The sequence below is a fragment of the Stegodyphus dumicola genome, chromosome X1, assembly GCF_044657685.1.
Source record: "Stegodyphus dumicola isolate Sdum_Otavi_A_Nest chromosome X1, ASM4465768v1".
Taxonomy (NCBI): Eukaryota; Metazoa; Arthropoda; class Arachnida; order Araneae; family Eresidae; genus Stegodyphus; species Stegodyphus dumicola.
Window position 1 is genome coordinate 70,543,661 of NC_140780.1, and position 27,587 is coordinate 70,571,247.

Below are 27,587 nucleotides of genomic sequence, written 5' to 3' on the forward strand. Positions count from 1 at the left end.
AGTGCCATTCCTAAAGGGAAAGGTTTCCGAATATCAGTGAGGGACTTTACTTGAATGTCTCATGTTCTCATTAGTTCGCATTTCTAGGGAAATTGAGTATTGCAAGATCTGCTTATTGTAAACTAAAACGTTAGGAATTCTACTTTTTCCCCTTGAAATTCTAGTTCAGTTTTGTAAAATGAAGTACCGGACTTCATCTTAGTTAGGGCTCCGGTGCGCTCCAGCTAGAATTGTAATTTATTTTAAAAATTGAGAAGTACCGGTGCTGGGCTCTGATGCATTTTAAGCACTGGCTATTATATACATAATAGCACTACTTATCAGATGCAATTTTGAGAATATCAACAAGCAAACCACTTAAAAATGAAAAAAAGACACTTGTAAAAGATATATTAGTGTTCTATATGTATTATAGAAAATACATGAAATGAATAATACCATTACCAAACACTTCAAAAAAAAAAAAAAAAAAAAAAAAAAAGAAAGCAGATTAAGTATTTTCTACCTCAGTACTCAGTACTATAAAGCAATCCTGCCATATAACGTGTAGTTAATTTTTGATTACATAATATTACAAGCATTTTCTTTAGATTTGTCCTACGAGTGGTTAAAACTGATAGTTCAATCTCAGCTCAAATCCGGGTGAACAAGCAGTGCAGTTTTTTTTTTTTTTCGAATACAAGCGAGTTTCCCCTATAAAGTTCTTTATAAAGCATTCTTCTTCAGGCTGATAACCAATGTGCTTAGTCATATTCAAAGACCCTAATCTAACCTTACCTTTCCTTTAGATTCCATATTCACATGTTATATCTTTATCTGTTAAGATTTGTTCATAACAGGATCACCAAGCTTCTACCAATCCAGCAGGAGCATACTCAAAACGTCAAATCCATGTGATTGATAACAAAATTGATGTTTTCACCTTGCAAACCTTTATAAATGTTCCAAATTTTCTTAAGGATTCTTAATAACCTTATTCTTTAGAAATGCGTTTATTGTTGTTTTTATATTAACAAAAGCATTTAAATATAAAATATCAATTTTAAAAATAACTGAAGTTTTCATTTAACCAGATTTGCTTTTCTAATGCTGTTTTTAATTAGTAACATTATGTCTGAACAAAAAATTTAAGAATAAGTCTATTAAAAAGGTCTGTGTGATAAGTCTATTAATGAATAACATTGTATGAACTTCGTCATCTTTGAATATGAAACACTGAACTAACTCTTTGAATATGAAACATCCTAAATGAAAACACCGAGTCCATTTCAATCTAATACAAGAATAAATTATACATATCAAAATTCACAGTAAGAGCTTCTCCGTATTATATTACACAAAGATTAGAAACCAAGTCTCCACTTACAAAATCTTACACTGACATAATAGTCTTGTACTGAAACAGAATTGTAGCAACATAGATGATATGAATTACATTATGCCAAAGAATTATTTAAATTTCCTGAATAAATTATAGCATTTAGAGTAAAGAAAGACACACACAAAAAAAATTTCAGATTTGTTGTAAAATTGGTGCCATGTCTTTATGCTATAATAACTTTACACATTATCTACACATGTGTTTTCCTGTCAGTCAAGAAGATTGATGGAAATATTGTTCTTACAAAAATTATTCTGACATATATTTGGAGAAACATATATTTCTTTTTGAGTTACATGATCAACAGAAACTATACAGCTATAGCATATAAAAAACTTTGAAAAATTATATATTGAAACTTGTGGAAATTTGGGGAAATTTATTTGGTTCGATAATCAAGAGGTAAAAGTGGTTTATTAAAAATTTCTCAGTGCTATAAGAAACCAACGAGAATTTATGAGTATGTTTCGATATCATGTTTATCCATTATTGGGGCTAACATACATTGTTATCAGTTTATGTTTGCCCAAAATGGTCGAATGTTGAGTAAAAATATTAGGAGTTTGAAGATAATCATCAATATACCTTAATATCTTTGCAACAGAAATATAATACAAAAAAAAAAAAAAAAAAAAAATTATCAAATGAATTTTAGTATGCCATAACAGTTTCATGGAAAAATATAACACACCTCTTAGATAAACAACTACAATCATTATATACAACAGCCATTTCATTTAAAAAAAAGGCATAAATTACATTAATCAGATAAAATTTGTTGTAAGAGCTTCATTATCTGGTTAAAATTCTTAAGCAAACAAGAAACCATTTCAAGTACCATAACATAATTTTCATAAGAGAATTCCATCCATCACAAAATATTAAAAGCACTTTGGTAGAAATTTGATCATTTAAAAAGTACAATTTCATATAATGCACATTTTTTATTCTTTATTCTTACGGAAAACATTGTATTTTGAAAGAAAGACAATGCTTTCTTTCTTATAAGTACATAGACTCCAGTATTCGAATAATTATAATTAAAAAGGCATTTGCCAGCAAAATAATGGTTAACTATAAAATCATAACCATTTGTATGCACTGTCTTTGGTCGCACGTGTACAAGCAATGCATAAAAAAAAAAACCTAACACTTTTATAAAATGCTGAAACTAGGGGTTGGATAATCAGAAAATACTTAAATATTTAGTATTTGAATGAGGTTGATTGTGTATGCTTTATATAGCTTTGTCCAAAAACAATGTACTATTCGTATGTAACACAGAATAAAGTATACTAAATTACTGTTGACAATTTCAGTTTCTTGGTGCATATTTCATAGCTGATTATACACATGTAATATTAATGTGTGCCAGTTTTCAATCGAAAGCACTACACAAGGGCATCATTTACACCCTTAGGTATAGATGAGCCTGAGCAAGCTTTACTGTAATCAAATAAACCATACCCATTTTACCTTAGACTATTCATTTAACAACTGCGGCAAAATTTGGTACACTTCTGTTATCAGGACCGAATTCAGAAATGTATGTATGAATGCGTTCACATATGCACGTATATATGTACGTATGCATGTATGTTTGTATATAAACACACATATAAAAGTGCATACACACATACATACATTTCTGAATCCAGTCCCTATAACAGAAGAGTACATAGATTTTTCTATATAATAAAACATAAAATTTATGTGTGTATTTTTTTTATAAGGAACAATATTTCTGATATGAATCAGCTGTCATCAACTAATGTCAAGAGCAAGTGAAAAACAAAAGAATAATTGTATAGAATTAAGATGTAATATATATTAAAAAAAATTTCTTTAGTGTAACTGTTCTTTTATTCATAGAATTTTATACTTGTATTTTCTTTTATTCAATCATTAACAGTTAGAAATGAATAGTGATTGGCTAAATATAGATATGTTCTTGTGTGTTTCATGCAGTTCTACTTCTGGTACTTACTCTGCGAGATACTGAATTTAATTTTTATTTGGAAACTGATTAAATTAATTGTGATGGTGTGTGCTGAGAAATGGAATTTTGTGAAGAATATTTAAACTTGCCAATAAAAATAGGAATAATTTTAAAGTTTCTGTCAACATTTTTTATATTGTTATCTAATGTGACTTTAAAAAATTCTTTTTTTTTTATAGTAAAATGTGAATTTCATTAAAAGGGTATGATTTTATTTTAATTCCTTTATAAAATAATTAACCTAAAAGACACACAGATCTCATTAACATATGAAAAACATAATAGTTCTATAAGCAATTCAAATTATATATTGTGATATACAGTAAGACCCTGCGTTAAGCGGGGGATACATTCCATCAAAATAGAGCGTAATGCGAAACAGCGCTAAACGAGGCTATCTTTACATGTAAATATTGGGGTTAGGGGAAGATGGCTAGGAAATTGGTTAAGTATTAAATTTAAAAAGTATGTTTTTTTAATAAAAATAAAACTAAACATTTATTTCTTAAAGCCCAAATTAATACCACATTATTATTTCTTGCAAAAATAAAAACAAAATATAAATAACAAAACGAATATTCTTAAAAAAAAACAAATAAAATTCTAAGTCAGTCATATTTAGTTAGCTTTCCGCGTTTTCAGTGTTCTGCCTTTTTGTGACAAAAGCATCTAATGTGTTTTGCCTTTTTCTTTTGCGTTGTTCTCTTAAAAGTTCTTCATAAACGGATAGAGCATCTCTAACACCATACCTTACTTTTGAGCTCCTGTCAAAATTCGGATCATTTTCAATGAATTGATCCATTATTTCAGTTATGGTAGACAAACTCCTTTTTACAAACGCCATCGAAAGTTCATTTTGCTCTTCTTCTGAATCACTGCTGTCAACATATTTGTTTTCTTCTTGTTCAGTTAATTCCTTGAGCTCATCATTAGAAAGACTAGCCGCTGCTTCTTGAATTATTTCTTCGACATCTTCCACATTTACCCCTTCAAAATATGTCTCTACAATACCGCACCAAACAAGAAATACAAGTACACTCTTTCGGATATGTATTTGAAACCTATCGCTGCATAATATTTCGTGGAATCCCCGTATGCCGCGAGCGATTTCGTGGAATCCCCGGGTTGAAATAAAAGAGCGCTAAACCGAAACAGCGTTAAGCGGTGTCTTACTGTATTCTAAAAGCAAAATTATATAATACATAATGATATAAATTAAATACATATAATAAATATATAAAACTCTATAAGGAATAATGATCATAACTGTATAATAAATGCGAACACACATTATATCACTGTGCTGTGAATGGAAGAATATTTAATTAGAAATTTACCTTTTATATATATTTGATAACATGGAACAGTAAAACATAAAGATCACAAGAAGCTATGAAAATAGGTTATGCAACTTAAGAAACAACAAGTTCTATGAAATGCACTTTAAGTTACTGCAATATCATGAGACACCATAAATAACCATAAGACGCGATAACTTAAGACAATATCATAAGACATACTACCAAGATAAGTATAATTTGTTCCTTCTTTTACATCAATAAGTTTTCTTTAAAAATTTAACCAGTGAATGCCAAAACAAACTTATTATCGGTGCCTTTGATGCAAGGTCACACAAAGATAAACTCGATTTAGCAAATTTCTGAAACATTAAAGTCAAAAGTGTTAAATTACAACTGTTAAGAAAGCAACTGTCTGGCAAATTTTAATTCTTATATGAAAACTGAATTAAATTTCGAATAAGTGACTGGGCTTGTACAGTATTTTAGAAGATATTTCATGTTCATACACTGAAAATAAATTACACTTTAATGAAAGAGCTGGAAATATAGTCTGCATGATGCATAAAATATGATCAAATCTATTTGTTAAATACTTAATGCTTACTTTCAGAAATGTAGCTAGAGGGTAACAGTTTTTATATATTATTCTGAGAAATAACTTTAGATTGATTTGCAACACTTGGTACAAATAAAGATATTTTTCACCAAAGAATTAATATTATTTTCAGACTTTTTACTGTCAAACTAAATGTAGAAGCTAGACGATTTGAATATTTCATCTAACCTCTTCATTTAATGACATAAATGTATTTTTAACAGAATTAATTTTTACTCAGGGAAAGAACATGTTGTCTAGCTGCCCGGGTTTCAGCCCAGCTTTAATACAGAAAGCCAAAACACATCATATACAATTGAATGATACAGCATTTTAAAATGTTGCAAAAATTTTAAATGCAATTTTGTGGAAGAGCTATTGCAATTACCTACATACTAAAACTTTGACCAAAAATTCAAGAAAACAAAGATACTCCCTTTTCTTTCCAATGAACAAAAGTCATATACTAATATAGGGATGCTCAACTTATTGTGCTATAAAACCTAAACATAAAAATGAAATTATGTCAGCTATCTGAGATGTCCAATACCTAGAAATTCTATATATTGTAGAATAGAACCTGCGTCTGAAAACAGACGACAGGTAAAACATAATCTAATACTTTACTTTTAGCCTGGAAGCAGGTGTTCTATATTAAACTGTCTTAATTCACATACAGAATTAGTGATATAATAGCTCAAAATATTGTAAGAATCAAACACGCATTATACAGTCAAAAGTCTTTAATCCGGACTCGTCGGGACTTCGGCGATTCCGAATTATCGATTTTTACGGATTATAGATCATCAGTTTAAATCTGGTAAGATGGCATGCAGAAATTATAAAATGAAAAATATGAAACCGTAATTTATGAAATAAAGAGCAATTATGATCTAAAGGGTATCAAAATTTACAAAAAAGCTTAATATTTATTTGTTTACTTTATTAAACATTTCTTTCAACGCGCGCATGCGTAAAGCATACATTACGCATAGTCGAAAGTAGAAAATTGCAACCAGAAAACTATTTGATTTGTATTCGTGATATTTATAATGACGAGGAATTTGATTTAAATCATATCAAAGACTGAGTACATCGAGATGAAATCTACATTAGAAGCCGAATAAAATAAAAACATCTGCCCTGAAGATAAGGATAGTGCTGACAGATCAACTTACAGTTCATTGCGCGCCGTCTGTTTATCAACTGCGTTGCCGTACGCACAACACATGCGCAGAAAGTTGGTAGCTTTGAGGTCCGGATTATAGATCATTCTGGATTAACGACTTTTGACTGTATTAACATTAAAAAAATCTATATACATTTATTAGTGTATGAGGATTGATCCTGAAATATTATAAGGTCACTTTCAAAGAAATGATAGAAACATTTCACTCGGGGAAGGGACATTCTCTCTGGCTGCCTGTGTTCCATCCCAGCTTCTGTAACATAAGTTTCATAGTAGAATTTTAAAATTCCAGGAAAGAAACTTACGAAGAAATTATTGAACATACCTGGTTCTATGATTTAGCCATTTTTACAGACATAATAACTAAATCTTAAACTTCAAGGAAGGGGGAGAACTAAAGTCTTTGAATTAACCCGTTCACGATGGGCAATTTACTATGCTAAGCCTAACTTTAAATAATAATAATAATAATAAAAAAAAGATAAAAAAAAAGGATAAATGAAATTCGTCTTCTAATTTTAGTTACATTATGAGAAGAACATTCAGGTAGTCGTCAGAATTAATTCTAAACCTTTATTATTATATTTTCCTTAAGGATTTTATAAAATACTCATTCTAAAATAATATAATTTTGCCCTTTTCCCACAAATAAATATACATGGAAAAATATCCAAACAATCGCAAATTTTATTTAACACAACACACAATTAAAAAATATTAAAACCATGTTTCATAAAAATTCAACAAGCAAACAACGAAAAGTAAGCAATGTTTCAAAATGAGACAGTGTATGATATTCTTTGAAACATAGGTGTACATAAAGTCCAACCTTGCATTAGTCACAGGAATATAATATCTGCTGATATTTTACTCAGCAAATTTGACTCGTTTAGCATTTGTATATGTTATACGGTCAGATAGAGCTTTCATATCGCCATTAAAAAAACTTTCACTAAGCGATACAAAATCTTCCTCTCAATGCCGGAAAACTCAAAGAGTAATAAAAAAGACTTTAATAATTGAACATCTACTTCACTATAACCTATAATAAAATTAAGACAAATTAATAAATTAAATTAAAAGTATTCCAGAGCATCCAGAACATATTCATGTAGAAATAAATCATCGACGACCAATGCTGACTTAGAATACCTAGGAAGGTGACGTCATCCCATCTTAGCACAGTGCGGAGCAGTCAAGACCAATGCGAGATAGCGTCCAGACGGGGGGACGAGCGGAGGCAATCAGATGGCTTGTAAATTCTCCAAGAGTTGGTGGAAACAGACGATTTCCTTTGATGTTTAAATTCCATGTAGCCAAGCTGATCATATTATCTAAAATAGCTGTGGATCTTGCGTGTGTATAGGACTGAAATGTTCATCATTACATGAATCCTGTGGACTGAGTTTAACTATCATGACATCACTTGCAATATTAATTTTTACTTGACTTACCTTTATTACTTTTATACATTTCTTATTAGTAAAATAAAGCTTTTAATAATGCAATATCCGTGCTCTCCTCATATTACGAAAATAAATTCTACATTCATTTGTTTATATAAAATGACCCATTACATTACTCAGCACTTAGTGATTGTGTATATTCTACACATTTAGTTTAGATTGCTTTCGTTTGCCATTAAAAAAAGATATACAGTGGATGGACAAAAATATGGAAACACCTTGTGAAATGCATGTTTGAAAAGAAAGATTGATTTTAATGAAATATGTAGGTGGCGCTGGCGTTTTTGACTACTGACGCCACCTATACAACTTCGTAAATGTGCTAAACAGTTCAGTTGTTGTTGGAGTACTGTTATGTGAGGTTGTCATTGCATTATGTCAGAGTTAACAGACTTCGAACGTGGGCAAATTGTTGGAGCACGTATGGTAGGTGCTTCCGTAAGCAAGGTAGCCGAGGTGTTTAGTGTTTCAAGAGGTACTGTATCGAAGATTTATTCCGCATATTTGAAAAGCTGAAAAACATCATCTGCTAAATCACAGCGCAGATGAAAGTGTGTCCTGAGTGATCGTGACAGACGATCATTAAGTGCAATTGTGACGAAAAATAAGAAGACCACAGCTGCAAAAGTTACTGCTGAAATGAATGTTGTGTTACCGAACCCTGTGAGTACCAAAACAATTAGAAGGGAGCTTCATAAACAGGGAATTGCTGGCCGTGCTGCAATTGAGAAGCCACTCATCGGTGATGCTAATGCCCATAACATGAAAAGGTGGTGTTTAAGTCATAAAGCCTGGACTATAGAGCAGTGGAAGCGAGTAATATGGTCTGACGAGTCTTCTTTCACATTGTTTCCCACTTCTGGCCGAGTTTACGTTTGAAGAACGCCATCTCAAGCCTATAATACAGACTGCTTGTTGCCAAGAGTGAAACATGGCAGGATTCTGTTATGGTTTGGGCAGCCATATCGTGGTTTTCTGCTAGCCCCATGATAACTGTGTCAGGGCACATGACTGCCAAGACTTATGTGAACATTTTGGCCGATCAAGTTCATTCCATGGTACAAACTTTGTTTCCCGATGGTGATGGTGTCTTCCAAGACGACAAAGCCCCTGTTCACACAGCTCACATTGTCCAGGACTGGTTTTCTGAGCACGAGGATGAGTTGTCCCATCTCCCCTGGCCATCACAGTCATCTGACCTGAATATTATCAAACCTTTGTGGTCTACATTGGAACGGAAAGTGCGTTCTCGTTATCCACCGCCAACATCGTTATCTGAACTTGCCACCGTTTTGCAGGAAGAATGGTATAATATTCCCTTGGCAAACATACAGGAACTGTATTTATCCATTCCGAGAAGACTGCAAGCTGTTTTTGATGCCAACGAGTTTCCTACACCATATTAAGCAAAGAAACATGTTTTTTCAAAGGTGTTTCCATATTTTTGTCCAATCCCTGTATGTTTCGCTGAGGATTAAAAATATTCATCACAAAGCACCAAAAATCTAAGAGTAATAAAATAAATAAAAACAAGGGAGGGAAAATATCAGAGTAATAATAATAAAAAAATACTCTAATGATAGAACCTCTACCTCACTATATCCCAAAAATAAAAATGGTACCTCAATGCAGGGAGAGCCCGTTTAAGAGACATTACATTGCTCAACACCCACCCACAAATCTCACTCGCATTCGGAAACAAAATACCAAAAATAAAAATCATTGCATAGGAATGAAGGTAACCATACTTAACTTTCCATATATTTCCCCATAACAGGCATACAGCTACATCTAGCGGCTAAAAAGTCAAATGTGGTACACCTGGTCGATACAGTAAATTAAATGGCGATTCAAATATAACATAAACGGATTTGAGGTAATGTTCGCTGCTGATGCACATATGATCACACGCCTGTACTGAACGGGGTAAAGGGTATTATAAACTCATTTTAAAACAAAATTAATTTTGTGAAAATATAACACAAATTGAAGGAATATACATTTTTACTATAATGTAATCTACGATTTGTCCCTTTGAAAATGTGGAGAACTTAAGCGCGAAATAAAAGAAAACTGAAACAAACATTTGGAAAATCTCATCGAGCTTAAATTAGTTTCTCAATTAGATGTTTTAAGTGTGTTTAAAATTAAGCCAAATAACTTCCTAATAAGCCAAATAACTTCCTAAATAAATTTTTATTTACATATCTTTTTTGTTCAACATTTAACTTTCATTGGTTTTAAGAGAAACAGCAGTTGATATAGAGACTCTAAATTCGGAAAAAACTGAAAAAAAAATTGTTTATACACAGGCAGTGCAATTACACTGACCTGTTGCGAAGACAAGACACCGTTGGACAAGGAAAATATTAGGCCAGACAGAGAGGAAAATTCATAGCCTCCTCCTCGTAATGCGAAAGGAGGCCACTTGGGAAAAAATTACATTACAGCAGTAATTTTGAAACCACTAAGAAGCAACAGAACTCTAACAAATCTCAGACTTCTGATAATTATAGTGTGATTAACAGTTCAACCTCACTACGAATATTACAATACAATATAAAGAAAGAACCAATTCAGACACTTCAATATGGAATTCAAAACCTAAGAAATTAATGCATAAATGCTACCCTAAACATTAAAACATAATGTGAAGCGTTCACGTAAAATAAATAAGTAGTAAAACTCCAATATAAAGCAACATGTGAAAAGTGACCTACAAATTATAACATTCAAGCATTTCTAGTGAAAATAAAGTTAATATAAAACAAGAATTACCAGCCACAGATGTCTTTTTGCTCTGCACTATTTCTCCGTTCTTTTTCTTTCATGATATCATGTTCTGCAATCCAAGAGTGCACAAAAATGATGACAAATTACACTAGAAGAGGCCAAGAGGGGGGAAAAAAGGAATCATTAGATTTTAACTACTTTGAAATTAAAGAATAATTATACACAAAGAGAAATATCTAATATTGTTTTTATATATATAGAACTTCAAAAGTAGCCTTCTTTGTTTTAAATTCCAGCAATGTGCTACATTGTTACTAAAATCATGACTGCAGTCGATAGAAAAGCAAATGATTTTCCTAATACTACGAAGTACAGTAAGCGAATGGTGTTTTTAATGTATGGGTACAACATGAACAATGAAAGAAAAACAAATTATACAGTTATTACGGATACACAGAATAAATGGGATAATGATCTTCAAGAACAGTAAATAATTTCGGCGATGGTAGAAAGATGGCACCGAAAGACAATAAGCCGGTAATTTTAAATGACAAATAAACAAAATAAACTTTACTGTTATTTTTGAAGCAGGTGTTATATATTAAACTACCTTAATTCACACACACACAATTAGTGACATTTTGGAAACATAACTGTTACATAACTTAAAAGAAGTATTTCAATCAGAATTTTAACGTAAGAAACGTTTCTAATTTTAAGTTCTTTACCTAGGTACTCTCATGCATGAGAGGTGACAGCTTAGCCCAACGTACGAGGGTTTATCCTGAAATATTACCAGGTCACTTTCAACGAAATGACAACAATATTTCACCGAGGAAAAGAACATGCCTAGCTGACTGGATTCCACCCCGACTTAAATACAGTCATAAGACTAAATGATTTATATTGTCATGATTTGCCTGGGCTTAAGAATGTACTTTTCGCCCGGTGGAAATTGTCATCAAACTGTCCTGAACAGGCTTTTTGTTGATAATAACTTCCAGGCTTATCAGTACCTCCTTTTGAGTGGAGGGTATGCAAATATAGTACCCAATTTAATTTCATTACTTTATGCAATTATGTTGTAAGTGCATAATCTAATTGCAATAATATAATCTATTCGCAATTACAAAATAATTATAAATGCAGTTACATCTGAAATAGAGGCCATTTTAATACTTTTAAATTTTCGCAAGATAACTTCCCATTAAGGTTCATTTGGAGGAAACTACGCAAATTCTAAAAAAGAAGTTATGCTAAATTTACATATTTTGTACAGTACTTTCTTGTTATAATGCTGTTCAATATATCTTCAATACTTTTGTAAATTTAACGACATTCTTTGCAATCACTGTGGTGCTTTAAAAAGAAGTTTCTTAGTTATGCTTTCTAATAAGAATGGGTTTAAAATTAAGTATTATGTATAATAACTAGCAGTTAAAAAAACTTGACTGCATGAAAATGCTGTTGCTGTGTAAAATAAAAAATAAGCTTTCTTTTATGCTTTGAAATGAATTACATTTGATTAAGTCGTCCTTTTACAATTTAAGAATGTGGTTAACACACATTCTTAAATTGGACAGGTTTTATCTAAATTATTAGTATAAAATATATAAACTATGAATTATTTTGTAACATAACTCAAATTACAAAATTCATTCTATATACGTTCAAAGTTATTATCTTTTATGGAATAACTGTTTTTTAATTTAGGTAAAAATTGGATTTTTAGAAGTATTACAAATACAATGCAACACAAAGGTGATCTGATTGAAGAGGAAGGACTTTTTATTACGGTTTCTAGTTCGTATTTATATTACATTTGATGAAAAGCATCCAAAACAGAGAATGCTGTACTTTCTTCTTCCATATATGTTATGAAATATTTCACACATTTAAAAGAAAGTGTTTCTTCAGAATCTTGCACAATTATTTCCATATACCTCAGACTTAAATGACAACATATTTTTTTAGTATGAATTTACAGTGTTTTTATGGAAGTTTTTGTTAAAATGTCATTAAGATAAATTTATTTGCACACTCTACGCTTTAACTATTTCCCCATTTGACACTATTGAAAGTTTTTATTCATATCTTATTTATTTTAGTCTGCTAACGAAACTGAAACATCTAAAGAATAAGTTATTTTGAATATGTTTACAAAATATACGCGAAATTTTTATTTAAGTGAAAACGTCTATATACTATTCGAGAATTAATAAATTATCCGAAAAGTTTATATGCGCTGAATGCCGCGCGTCTATAAAATAAATCTTTAAAAAAACAGCAGACATTCAGCCAGCGTGTGCGATAAACGCGCCAAAATTGGCAGCGCGTTCACTCCCTCGCCAAGAGAGAAAAGTTGGTGATTCAGCCTGGTTTAGAGGAGCCTTAGTGCGAAGGAAAGGTATATAGAAAGAGGGGCAATTTCGTATTTGAGGAGAGTAAAAAGGAACTTCGTACATCTTGTACAAGTTCAAAAGGCCAGGAAGAAAAGATGGGACAAAATAAAATTTAAAATAAATGGCCCAAAAATAATAGAGGTAAAAAAAAAAGGGCCTATAGAAAGAAAAGGAAAAGAAGTGGAAAATATCCTAAAATACGATTGTGTCCATGAGTGTAGTTAAAAGGAGAAGAAGCTGTCTTCATTTACAATAAATAGTGTCTCACAGGTGTGTGTGTGTGTGTGTGTAGTGAGTGTGTTTGGTAATGGTGAATAGATGTGTTACTGGGGAAAAAACAAATATTGACGGTGTTAAAATGCTTCGTATCAAGGTATTTAGCATGTAATATAAAGTAATATGTATGCTTGCATCCTGAGATATCAACAAAAGTCATCAAACAAAAGTATATATTAATTAAACCAAAGTAACTTATGCTACTTTTATATTCAACATTTTCATACATTTTTCAAAAAACAGCAGCAGACTAACAACATAGAACCAAAAAAAAAAAAAAACCGCACATACCCAAAAATATATATATATAGTGTAAATTACTGAGTATATGTATTAAAAACACAAATTAAACAGTATTTCTTAATTTAACTATCATAATTTATTACAAGATTAATTATTTTACTATCATAATTTATTACTGGTTAATTAATGTTAGTATAACACAATGAGGCACACTGTTATTTATATAAGCTCATAGTTCTAAAAATTCATTTAAGGCGGTGAAGAATAAACCATCCCTTACATATGGACATTTAACAGATGGCAAAGAACAGTATGAGAAAAAATCGGTGAGGCATATTATTTAAAGGCGAAACTATATTCAAGCGATCTAGAAAGAAAAGAAAATCCGAGAGGGAAATAGCGCGATGCCCAAATTATCCCTCTCATCCCCAAATTTTCCCTCTCTCGAGATTCCTTAAGGGCTTTGTACACATCGTTAAATGTAGGAAGCTCCGACGTATTTCTGAGCTGTGATTGGTTTAAAATGCCTACACGGAAACTATATTTGGCCCAAGGCCCAAGGCGATATTTTCCGGAGTACCTTTGCAACTTAATGCAATTACCTCCACAACTTCGTTAAGGAAAAACTGAGGTGATTAAGACAAAGCACTGGCTGAAGAGTAATGAAGGAGACCATTATGGGCTTACGGGGAAGGAAGTGAATAAGGAGTCCATTCTATGGACGATAAATTCTTTCTGCTTTCAACCTGTTTTACTAGGTTGAAAGAGAGAGAGGTGACGGATAAGGGCGGATTCCTGAATGCATTGCATTAATGGAATCGCAAAGATTGAAAGACAATTAGCCGGGAATCATAATTTTCCAGGGCTCGGGAAAGGTGTATTAGGTAATACGGAAAACCGCAGTAATCGCTAATGCCTTGGGGATGGGCTGGGGGGGGGAGAGAGTCTTACGACTAAAGCAGAGCAAGGGAAGGTGGAACGAAAAGAAGGGGGGAAAGGATTCAAGAGTAGAAAAAGTTCTCCTACCGCCCATGGCGAGAGTACAATAGGAGCAACTTTTGGAGCGGAAAGAACCGTGAAAAAGTTAACTGTAGAAAAGACGGAGAAGTTTTAGGATAGTTAAAGGGAAGGGAAGTAAAGAAAACCGTTAAAAGTTGGAGAGGAGAGGTGGATTAAAAAGTGGAAAGAAATAAAAATGGGGACATAATTAACCAAAATTACCTGATTGCAGTTGGTGTTTGAAGATATGCAAGCCTGTATATATGCAGATTGCTGGAACAAAAATTCATGAAAAAAGTGTTTTGAGTAGCATATGAGGGAGTTAGATTTAGAAGATTAGAATATTAATTTAAATTTCAAAAATTAGGCAGTTTAAGCTGAATAATTAAGTTAGGTGATAAAATAATAGAGAAACGTTAAGGCTATTGCAAGTCTGATTTAAAATTGTCTGGGCCGTGTTTTATGAAAAGATGAGGTCTTGGCAAGTGGAGGGGCATGTTACCTATAGCAGCACGGATATAAAACCGAGAAACGAGGCCGAATTAGGTCCGGCGGGCATGTGGAAGTATGGAATTAATTAAGGGTCGTCGGGTTAGGCCCGTGAAGTGCTTGTTAATTTAAAAAATTTTTAGAAAGAATTCCTAGTCAAGCAGACACCTCCGCTTCGGCTTCCTAGGAAAGATGTTATAAGTTCTATCAAGAACGCTCCTAGGTCGCTTAGCTGAGCTGGGCTCAGCTGGATCATAAGCAGGAAGTGAATGCAAGACTGGGTTTTCGATCTGCATTAATCTATTAAAGAATTTAGCCGAATTTTGCCGGAAAAAGGCATCTAGGGGTAGAATTTTGAGATCGTTATGAAGCACTTCATTACGGACGAAATAATGAGCATTTGTCAGGATACGAAGCGTGACGCTCTGGAATACTTGGATTTTCTTTAGATGGCTATTGGCAGCAGTAGACCAGACGACGGCTGCGTACGTCAGGATCGGTAGGATGGTACTCTTGTATAAAAGGATCTTATTGTTGAGGGAGAGGTTGCTGGTTCTTTTGAGGAGAGACATCAGTTGGGTTCTTGTATTTCTTGCTTTTGAGATGGCGTAATTGATGTGGGTATTCCAGAGCAGCTTCGCATCTAGATAAACTCCCAGATATTTATAGGATTCCACCCAGGGTACATTTTCTTCAAATAATCTGAGTGGAGGGAGTTGACTATGGACATTCCTCTTTCTGGAAAAGAAAACTGTGGCGGCACTTTTTGCGACATTAATTTTGATTTTCCAGGTAATGAGCCAGGACTCCAAGTCTGTTAAATACAGCTGTAGGTGATTGAGAGTGGCATGTAATGTTGAGTGCTGTGAAATGATGGCTGTGTCGTCTGCATAGAGTGCTAGATCGACACTTGGTGTTTGTGGTATGTCATTTACATACAAGTTGAAGAGCGTGGCGCCAAGAATTCCTCCCTGAGGCACCCCCGCCAGGATAGGGCGAGGAGAAGAGACAGAATATTTTACTTTGACAGAAAAGGTACGATTAGTGAGGTAAGAGTGCATTATGTGCACAAAATTAGCCGAAATTTCAAGTCGCATGAGCTTGAATAAAATTCCGATATGCCAACATCTGTCGAAAGCCTTTGCTACGTCTAAATAAACAATAGCTGTAGGCTTTCCACTGCGAGATCCTGTGTGAATGATTTCAACTACCCTCAGTAGCTGGGCCTGAGTTGAGTGTTTAGCACGAAAGCCGAATTGCTGAGGAATAATAATGTTTCGGTTTCGGCAGAAATCATTCAGGTATCTGAGCAGTATAGCTTCGTAAATTTTACTAAGTGAAGACAGAAGGCTGATCGGCCTATAATTTTGAGGGACCTTTGGGTCCATTCCAGGTTTTAGAATAGGAATGACTAATGCATTCTTCCAGCTATGGGGATAATATTTTAGCCTTAGCATTGAATTTATCAAAACTGCTAGGTAAAATATGAATTTAACTGGTAGATTTTTAATCATGCGATTAGAAATCCTATCCAGGCCAGGTGCTTTTGCAGGGGTGAGATTTTTGATCAAAGCAGAAATCTCAGTCATTGTTGTGGTGATGGGATCCTCAAAATTTGTATCTGAGGAGAGAAATTCTTCAACTTGGTGTTGGACTTCATGCGTGTGCTCTGCACAGGAATCGAACATGAGTCCAGTGTTAGGTGAAAATTGTGTTTGAAGGCTGTCTGCTATGCGTTCAGCCTTTTCGGTGTCTGTTAATGCCATCCGGTCATTGACCGTGCCCATTAGGGGGGGGAATGTCGTGTTTTGGTTTGCGAAGCCGTGCGCTGGCAACCCAGAGGCTATTATCAGAAGTCTTTAAGGACTTAAGATAGTTTGCGTATTTTTCGTCTGTGTATTTCTTAATGTCAGACTTGATCTCATTCTGGATCCTTCGCAGTTGCACTCGAAAGTTTTCTAAACGTGTATTTTGCCAGTCTCTGCGAAGGCGGTTTTTAATTTTGATTTTATTTTTAATGTGATCAGGTAATTTATAATAATTTTGCCTGAACTTGGGTTTGGAAGCAGCCGTAAATGCGCTTCCTAGGGTTTGGTTGAGCCTGTCAATGGCAAAATCAACCTCCTGATTATCGTGAATTTTGATAGGGGGGAGAATACCATTTTCCAAGACATACCGAAAGTTGTCCCAATTTGTGGAGACTTGCGCCGGTAAATTTTGGTTAATTTTGGATGTTTTAAGGGTGAGGTGAACCGGATAATGGTCAGAGGACAATTCCGGAATCACTTCGATCAAATAGTCTACTGGAATATTTTTAAATAAGGCCAGATCAATAATGGAAGGAGCACCTAACCCCCCAGGAAACTGGTAATGGGTAGGTGTGTTTGGCGCAATAATTTGGATACGGGCGTCCTGAGCCCAAATTTTGAGTTTATCGCCATAGTTGTTGGCAGTGACACAATCCCAACTTCTATGACGGGCATTTAAATCTCCTGCGATAATCAGGTTATTTGCAACACCACTTAATTTTCTGAGATCAGAGATAAATGCGGGTCCCTGTCTCGGAGGCATATAGCAGGACGCTACTGCTATTGGGGGACAATTTGGAATATGAATTTGTACTATAGTCGCTTCTAAGGCCTCCAGTGGTGGCGTGGGTATCCTAGAATGCTTTAGGGAGCGTTTTACATAAATGCTAGTACCGCCACTAGCACGAACAGTGTCACTGATGCATACCTCTCTGTCATTTCGGTAGCAGAAATAATTCGCGATGTTCGCGCTAAGTCCCTCAACCAGATGCGTCTCCTGAACGAGGAAGAGGTCCATGTGATGCTCATTAATAAAATCCCGGACTTCGTGAATCTTCTTCTTGATTCCGTTAGCGTTCCAGTAGGAGATCAGGAGAGAATCTTCACTAGTTGCACAGTTGAACTTGAGGCCTTTAGTTTAAGAGGCCACAGTATGCCTCATAAATATAAAATGCTCTCTCAGGCCCCGTGGAGACATTTCGGAGCCTAGGGAGAGCATTTCTAAAAGCCTCAAGGAGGATCTTATGTTCAATGCCGAATTCCGTGGCGATTTGGAAGACGCTCCGGAGGGTATCTGTGCAGCTTCCATCATCTACGGTCGGGGCTGGAGCCTGGGCCGGTGGAGTTGGCGGGAGGAGTGGACTCTTCTTCGGCGCTTGCTTCGGAGCTTGCTGCGTCGCAGGTGCTTGCTTCGGTTCCTTGGTAGATGATGGTAGTCCGGGATTTTTCCGTCCGGAAACGACATCACTAAAAGAGGGATCCGTGCTGCTAATTGGAGCTTTAACCGGAGCCGGTACAAATTTTGAAATCCCGCTATCCGATCTAATAGGGGGGGTTTTATTTTTATTGGCTAGGTTTCGGGGACAGTGAAACCAGTTTGCGGCGTGCCGCCCAAGGCAGTTCGCGCAGGTGTTGGCTTCCTCCGGGTCTTTGGTGCATTGGTACGCGTAATGCGGGCCGGCGCACCTCAGACACCGGATTGGCAGTGTGCACACTGCGGAACTGTGGAAGAAGCCTTGGCAGCGCCAACACTGGCTTGGCCCCTTCTTCCCGATGTGTTTCTCGAATTTGATTTCGATGCCAAACATTGAGGTCTCTTCAAAAATATCATAAACGTTCAGAGACGGATTTAGCTGGACTAAGAATAATGGCATAGGATAGCGGGACCTGTGCCTACGAAGCTGAGTCACGCTGATAACAGAGTATCCTAAAAGTTGTAATTCAGCCTTAATTTTCTCAGCTTTAGCAGAATTAGGTATGCCGCGAAGCATAGCCTTTACGGGCCGATCCTGTTTCAAATTAAATGACTTATATTCGGCGCCCTGATTATTTAAAATTTGGGCCACCGAACGATAGTCCTCTTCAGACTGCATTTCAATGCGTAAAAATTTGCCTTTCATTCTGCAAATAGCCGTAGGCACAGTTGCTTGGACTAGAGATGTAAGAAACTCAAAATCTTTGGGTTCAACAAAGAAGAAAGGTATTTTCCTTTTAGCTTTGTTAGAGCTTTCAGTTGGGGGGGGGGGGGGGAGTACCGTCTCCGGGTTGCTCCACGAGATCGCTGTTTTCTTCCACCCTAACCGCAGGTTGGGTGAGAGGCAATTCCTCCTCCGGTTGTTCGCTCCAAAATGGAGGCAGGCTATTGTTAGGTTGTGGTTTCGAAGGGGAATTTGGCGCACCTCGTGCTACAAGATGGCGAGGAGGCCGCTGAAATCCTTCATCATCTATTTTCCTAAGTTTTTAATTTTTGGCAAACCATTACTATCTCTTGAATTTAGAGTTAAATTTTGAATTTTCTTAGCGCTATGAAGAATTTTTTCTGCATTTAGCTTTGCAGGTTTTAGAATTGGGCTATTGGATATGTTTTTATTTAAATTTTGAGGTTTATCAGAGTTAGGATTATTTTTACTCGAGATAACATCTTTAGTTAGTTCCTTAGCTGATTTGATTAGTTTCCTAATACACTCATCTTCTGTTGGGGGAATGGCAAAGAGAGGCAGATTTAGGCGTTTTGCAAGAGTGGTAAGATTAAAAAGCGTTACCTTAGATTCTTGTTCGACGCACTTGAGGACAAAACTTGCAAGAGGAGTTGATCTTCGGGCCCTGGACAGATTCTGTTCCAATTCAGTGAATTTCGCCTTGAGAAGGTACAGTTGTTTAATCTGGATGAGCAAATCGTCCGGATTTACCTCTGGAGTTGGTTCGGTGTCGGAGACAGGGACGGTCGTGTCCATCTCGGCGCTTGCTTCGGAAGGGTTGCCGGTCATGAATTCCGGCGTCACGTCGCTGCAGGTGGCTTGTGGGGAGCTCATTGTCGCACGTCCTTACTCGACGAGAGACACCCTGCTAATACTATATTTGGCGACAATATCGCCAATGGGAAAAATTAAAGACGTCTTGTTTTGCAGCTTTTACATCGTTTTGTCTATGGTGCCTTAGTTTGCCGATTGTAATTGAAACTGAAGTGTGCTTGATTAATTATATTTTTGGCAGAATCCTGAATTTATTTTTTATATGCGCATATAATATTACTTTATATTTGTCCTTCCCATGTACATTGACTGAAATGTTCATAAATTTTTATTTCTATACCGTAAATAATCTAACAGTGTATACACCTATATTTATGTTATTACCGATTTAAATTCATGTTCAAAATGTTTTGAAATTACTGTAACAATAGTGCAAGCTTAGTATTTCGTTTCTTAATTGCTGAAATTTATTAATATTACGTTTAGTTTTGTTTCCTTGTTTAATTCAAAAACATTTCTTTAATTTGTACAGAACCGTATTTATGATACGAGCGTATGTCATTTTTATGTGTGTTTCAGGCATACTGCATTTCATTACAAACATCAAATCTGTGTGAAATAAATATGTTGTAAACATACAGGAAATTCACTTTTTATTAACAATATTTATTATTTGTACTACTGTGTCACATTGTAGTAAATTTCAAACTTTATTTCATCTTTATTATATGGAAATTAGGCTAAATAATATGATGTAGTGGTTCTTTATGTTCACAGTAACAATTACATTTGTTACTCAATATTTTATTCATATTATTTATTAATGAATTATTTATTCATTAGGCTAAGAAACTGTCAGAGAAAAATTTTGAGCACCTAGAAGAGGAGAAATTAGTTATGTTAAATAATTATTATTGTTTCAAATCATTCTTTATCAGCTAGTGCTACGCATATTAAATACTGAAAGGTTAATATATATTACCACCAGAGTCCATTTATCCACACATAAGACAAATAGTACTTGTAAGCCTCATTTATATTTATGATTTAGAAAAGGCCACTGGGCTGCTCTCACTTATTTCTAATTAGTATCTACACATGCCTTTTCAAGAAAAGAATGAAATAGTGTAACAACAAGGTATGAATTTGCGGCAACATATTAATGCTAGAGTTTAGAACCAAAATAATTTAAAACAAGTGTAAGAGAAGAACAGAGATTTTTAAAAATAATTAAAATTCAACCCTCATATTATAATTTTTGAAATGCAGAGATAAAACTCCTGACTACAAGAGTACGTCAGACACTAAAGTACACCAGATCATCACTCAAAATGCACAATTATTCTACATCAGTCTCAAGTTGAATTTTGCCCAGAGGGAAAAAATTTTGCATGGATACTTAATCAAAATTTCTCTTCTATAAAGGAGAATTCCAATATTTTTCTTTTGCTGGTATATTGGAAATTTACTTCTTCCTACTACAAAACCGATTAAGCACCAGATCTCTTTTTGTAGGAGATGTGTGTGTGTGTATGAAACTCCATATTGCTGAGAATGAAAATGCTTTCCATTCAATATATGACAACAGGCATGTGATCTCGTGTAGACCAAACTAAGGCTCTGTGCAGCCAAACCAGGTAGCAAGGTTTTTAGAATTTAATAATGTATTTAAGACTATGTTTTATTAGTATGTTTTCATGTGAGATAGCTCACAGCAGTTAAGAGAAAAAAATAACATATTCATAGATAGCAGATAAGAATTTTACTATAACAAAATTCTACTGAAATGTGAATTGAAATCAACACGTGTCTAAATTAAACTGATGTATAAGGTTACTTTATTAAGGAATAAAAAGGAAGAGAAATCTGGCATACATATAATTAGTATACAGAAGCACACTGGAATATCTGCTACACTAATATTGTTTTGTTATGTTTAAGCTCTATGTATCCATTCCTTCTAGGATTGAAATATTTGATAATGACAAAGCAATATTAAGTCTATTAATGGGAAGCAATACAAACTGCTTTTACAGAAAACTTTCTAAGGAAAACTGGTCCATGTTTATATGACATAAGGGGAGAGAAGAACCACAAAAATCTTATGTAACCAGCCTGTATAATAACTGGAAATATTTTGTTTATTGTTATCATAACAATTCTATGAATGTTAATAACATGAATATGGATATGCAAAAATGTTATGTTTTAATGTTAATGAAACAACCAGTGTTCAATGACTTTAACTACGCTAGCACTGAAAAAGCACCGAGTACTTTTCAGTAATCAGTACTTTTTTTTACTTTTGTAAAAGAATAATTTGTATTTCAGTTAACCTCCTTTTGAAACACTTTAACTTTCACTAGAACCAAAATAAGTTATCATGATAGAAGAAGCATCTGACTGAACATTTACTCAGCCATTTGGTTATCTTTATATTCAGTAGCATTAGCACACCATGCAGGAATATCATCTTTTATTTTTACAATCTACAATACAAATTACAGTCTTTGTGCAATTCAGTTGCTTCTTAAGATGAGTATAAGTATTACATGTATATTAACAACATAATAATTTAAAATTTAGAAAGATTACAAAACATACCTAAAATATTTTTAGATTTTTAAAACAAATACTGTTTAATATAATCACACAAAATTCTGAAATTTATCTTTACATATATAAAAAAAGTACAAGGAAAATATTAAACTGAAAGAATCAACAAGAACTTTATATTTAATTGCTTTTGATTTTTATAAGTCTGGAAAAATACTCCAATAGAAAAGACATTTTATCAAACTCTTTCCTTAATGAAGTATTCATCCAGTATTTTTATTATGAGCACACAATTACAAAAAACAAGAAATTTAAGATATAGAAATAATATTTACATAATTAGATTTACTGTTACATAAAAAAAATCATAACTATAGATGATTTTATTATAAAAAAAAAACTAAAAATCTGTTTGAACTCTAAATTAAAATTTTCCCACAAAAGTGCACACAAGTACAGCATTTGTTCCCCCCCCCCCAAGTTTGCAAAATTTATTAAATATATTCAGTATTAAATGAAGCATCAATTCAAATAAATACATGAACTAAAACATTTTTTCAATTTTCCCATTATATCTTAATAATTTCTTTACTTTAATTCATTAGAAATTGGCTTCTTTATTTTTTTGAATATGTGTGGTCTTCAGAAGAAGCAACATAATCAGCAACTTCACTTGCAACATTTAAAATTTCACCCTTAATAAGATCCATTTCATTCACCAATGGTTTAGAAATTTTATTTCTTCTAGTTTTGGGTTTCTGTTTTGTAGGGGGAAAAATCACGTTTGGCTTTTTATGCTCATAGTTTGACATGTTTTAAAAACAGGCAGTTAAAAAAGGCAGTTTTAAAAACTGGCACATCTAGCTGAGAATTTAAAAAAGTGCTTAAATTATTTAATATTCTGTTTGTTTTAACTATAGCATTATTTTGAGTCACAAGATCTAGTTGTCTTATTTGACTGTTAACCTTCTAAAACCGGGCCGAAATGCTCATAATATAGCCTTCAGACCGGCACAATCCGAAACAGTTTTGCCCCCTCTTTGACATTTTCCTAATGAGAAAAGTCGTTAGTTCCCCTCCATGGATGAAGTAAAATTTACATGTTTGTCGGACGCTTATGTCCCATAGTAGAGGGGTTGCTAGATTTGCAATTTTTTCGATTATTATTTTGCTTTCATTTAAATGAAGTTATAAATAAATATGCAGTACTGGATGCATATCCAGTGCACACTTTATTTAGAACAAAATGTATGCAATGTTTATATTTCACTCACTATTTCTAATCAATCTCGTAAATAATTTGCGAATTTTTTAACTTTGTTTTCACTCTTCATTTATATTCGCGTATTTTCGTATTAGAAATTAGAAAGCGAGAACAAAATTTAACAAAATATAGTAAATACGGACTAGATTTGTAAGTCTGCAGGCTGGAATGCGATTTTTAATAACATATTTTCATTAATAAAATAATGGTAATGACTAATTTAATGAAATAATAATAATAATATTTATTACCATTAGATGATTAGAATGAGATTCAATACAATTAGATTTTGAGATGAACTTACAGCAATAATAAAGCTTTACATAACAATAACAGAGATTTAAATCTGCTTTTTTTCGATAATTTTGTTGTTATAATATAAAAATCAAAATCCGAGATACATTGGTTGCGTTTAATCATTTAAATTTAACAAATATTACATTGGACTATCAGGCAAAGAAGGTATATCTTTAATGAGAATTTTTCTTTGTAAAATTGGCTTTTGTTTATGTTAGCAGAGAAAAAAATCCGTGACTTATACATGCAATCATCAAAAGAATTTTGAGAACAGTTTTAAATGTTCATGAAGAATTAATTATACGTCAATTTCTTTTCATAGGTAGAAATTTCGTCTAAAACCATCGTTATATCCAAAGGTTGACGTCTATTTCATTTTCAACGAATATTCTATTTGCACATAATATATTTTCTAATTTATTTTAGAAAGAGTAATCTTTCACCTTTTCAAAAGAATAAGGAAATATTGGGTGTTTACACAATGTAGTAAATCTGTTTTTCATATTTCTTCCAGTAATGAAAACAATTACCCTGGAATATTTTCAAAGCAAAATTAAGAAAACCGTTTGCGCCAAATTTTGCATAAAGTATCTTCTCGTGTATTTTTTTATTTAAAGTGTGCAATTTTCTCTTTGAAAATATCAAAAATCATGAAGAGCAAAATTAATTCCTGAGAAATAACTTTGAAATGCAATAATTCCATCGTAATATGAAATAGTGGAGAAAAGTGCAATACAGTTTATTTATTCACAAATAATCCCCCTCATATGCGTAATTTATGTACTGTTGATTGAGAAATATAGGTTAGTAAATTAAACTGGTTATTTCAATACTTTTCCTTTATCAATATTTTTACGGGCTCTTCAGTAGAGCGGTAAAGGTGGCTGAACACTTGTAGCTCGCTTGGGTTTGAATCCCGGATAAATAGTTGGATTCACGGTTTTTGTGTAACGTAAATGCAAGCCAGCTTCTCTTAGAAAGTCCTCCGCGAAGGCATAACTCCCCTTATACAGGTAATTGTTGTGTGCTTTGATGTAATTCATTAAGCGAACAAAATTAATCCAATCAATACCGAAGAACGGGTTGATTACACGTGGAGTTTTCCACCAGGAACGTAAATGCGAGCAATTTCTCTTAAAAAGGTTTACACGAAAGCATCCATCCCCTTAAGCAGATAGCATTCGCGTGCTTTTCCGTAATCCAATCCTAATTTTCATACATTTAATAGTAAGTTGACATACACCTTATTACAGACAAAATAACAACCTTTTTTAAAGATATTTTTTTATCAACTTGTCTGAATTCCCTTTATCTCTTGAGGAGTGTAAGAATTTCAGCAAATAAAACTAGCTGAAATTTTATAAAATGTAACTGATGTTTTGATTCAATTTAGAAGTAATGTGAGCTTTATTGATATTTAAATACTTTTTGGCAGATCTCATCCTAGAAGAGGGTCTAAAGATAAATTGATTTTATTTAATTTACAATGAATGAAAATCATTGAAAGCAATCACTGAATGAATGAAAATCGCAAAAACTATTATGCATACAATTGTCTCTTAGTTATCTCCTGATAAATCAGACAAAATTGCCTGCATAAAAGAAGCACTTTGAAAGAGTTAACAGTTCTTAAGGGTTTTATGCACTCCACAAAAAAATGTCAAAATAAAATCTTATTATTCATAAGTATGAAAAGGAAGTAAATGATAAAAGCAGTTTTACCTATTTTCTAGAAGGGCATTAAATCTAAAATATTAATCTATTCTTATTTGTTATGATTAAAAAACATTAAATATGGTAAGCTTAAAGAGCGTGCAAAATCGCTGACGTTTTAATCATAGCAAATGTCAGTACTAAAAAAATTAGCATTAAAATTATGAGACAGATTGAGAAAGAGATGGCCTCTATTTAATTTTCAAGTATATTGGCACGAGATGAAACCTGCGGTTTTTGCCAAAATGTAGCCAAACTGATAAGAAGAGGGAAATAATGCGTAGCCAGCGGCTACTCTGAGTAGCGACAATGGACCACCCAAAGATCTACAGATAGGCGATTCTCTAAAATGGGGAGGGCATGGATGGTACGACAGTCGTACCAATGCCGGCGTCTGAGAAAGTCATTCTCCTGGTACAACTGCTGTACCAGCCGGCTTCGAGAGGTTAATCTTCTGAATTAATTCAACAGATTTATTAATCTGAGAACTAGGTGTGCTTTGAATAAGAGTATGGATTTTTGAACTGCTTTAGTGAATAAATATTTGAAACAGTGTGTACAATAATGGTGCTTCCAACTGACATTCTCTAATTCAGAAGTCAAACAACAAAAATCAGCGTTATACCTACAAAATTTTCACAGGACTAGTTTCGATGGTTTTACCGAACCATCATCTTCAGCTGCAAAACCGCAAATGAACAAGATAGGAAATAATGATTAGATAAGATAAGAAAGCCTGGACAAGAATAAGCAAGTGGCGCCATCTGTTGGCGAAACCAGAACTAAAACATAATTTCTCTAAAAGCCGAAGGCAAATTTGGATTGGAATTAGGATCGTTAACTAGAACAGAAAGATTTTTATGAATGTGAAATGCCTCTAGAAAATCCAGTTCTCCAATGGAAGATGCCCTTTGAATAATTTTGGCAGCAGAAAAATTGAAAGTGTGACTTTCAGACCAACAATGTTGAGCAACAGAAGACCTCTGTGTTTCCTTTTTTCTAACATATGCCTCATGTTCCTTGACGCGAAATTTTAAGGCTCTCTTAGTTTGGCCAATGTAAATTAAACCACACTGGCAAGGAATCCTATAAATACCCCACGAATTCATATCCGGAATGGGGTCCTTGAGTATAGAAGTTGGAATTTTATTGATGGGAGAAAAAACAACCCGAAAGTTAAATTTCTGCAAAATATGTGCAACTTTATAGCTAATTGATGGAAAGAAGGGAATGACAACAGAATTTTTATAATCTCCTAAAATAAGAGTGTGGCTTTTAGTGTGTTGAGATGAGAATTTTTTAACTGCTTGATTAATAATGTTGGGTGAAAAGCCCCTGTCAATAGCTATTGCTTTTAAATAATTTAGTTCTTCATCAAGGGCTAGTTTGGAGGAGCAAACTTGAAGAGCACGGAAAACATAGGAATAAAATGAAGCTAACTTTTGTTTAGTCGGATGACATGATTTAAAGTGTGGTGGAAGGTGGAAGGCAAACCGATGAAGGTTTACGGTAAACTGTAGTACTGAAGTTGGATGTGTTACGTGTGACCAGAATGTCGAGAAACGGAAGAGAATTGCAAGTCTCAAGTTCAAAAGTGAACTGAATAGCAGGATCAATAGAATTCATTGTTGAAAGAACTTTATTTAAATCATCTTTATTACCTTCAAACAGGGTAAAAGTATCGTCTACGTAGCGGAACCATGCCGGGAAGTTTAAAGTTGGCGGCATGGTTCCGCTACATAGACGATACTTTTACCCTGTTTGAAGGTAATAAAGATGATTTAAATAAAGTTCTTTCAACAATGAATTCTATTGATCCTGCTATTCAGTTCACTTTTGAACTTGAGACTTGCAATTCTCTTCCGTTTCTCGACATTCTGGTCACACGTAACACATCCAACTTC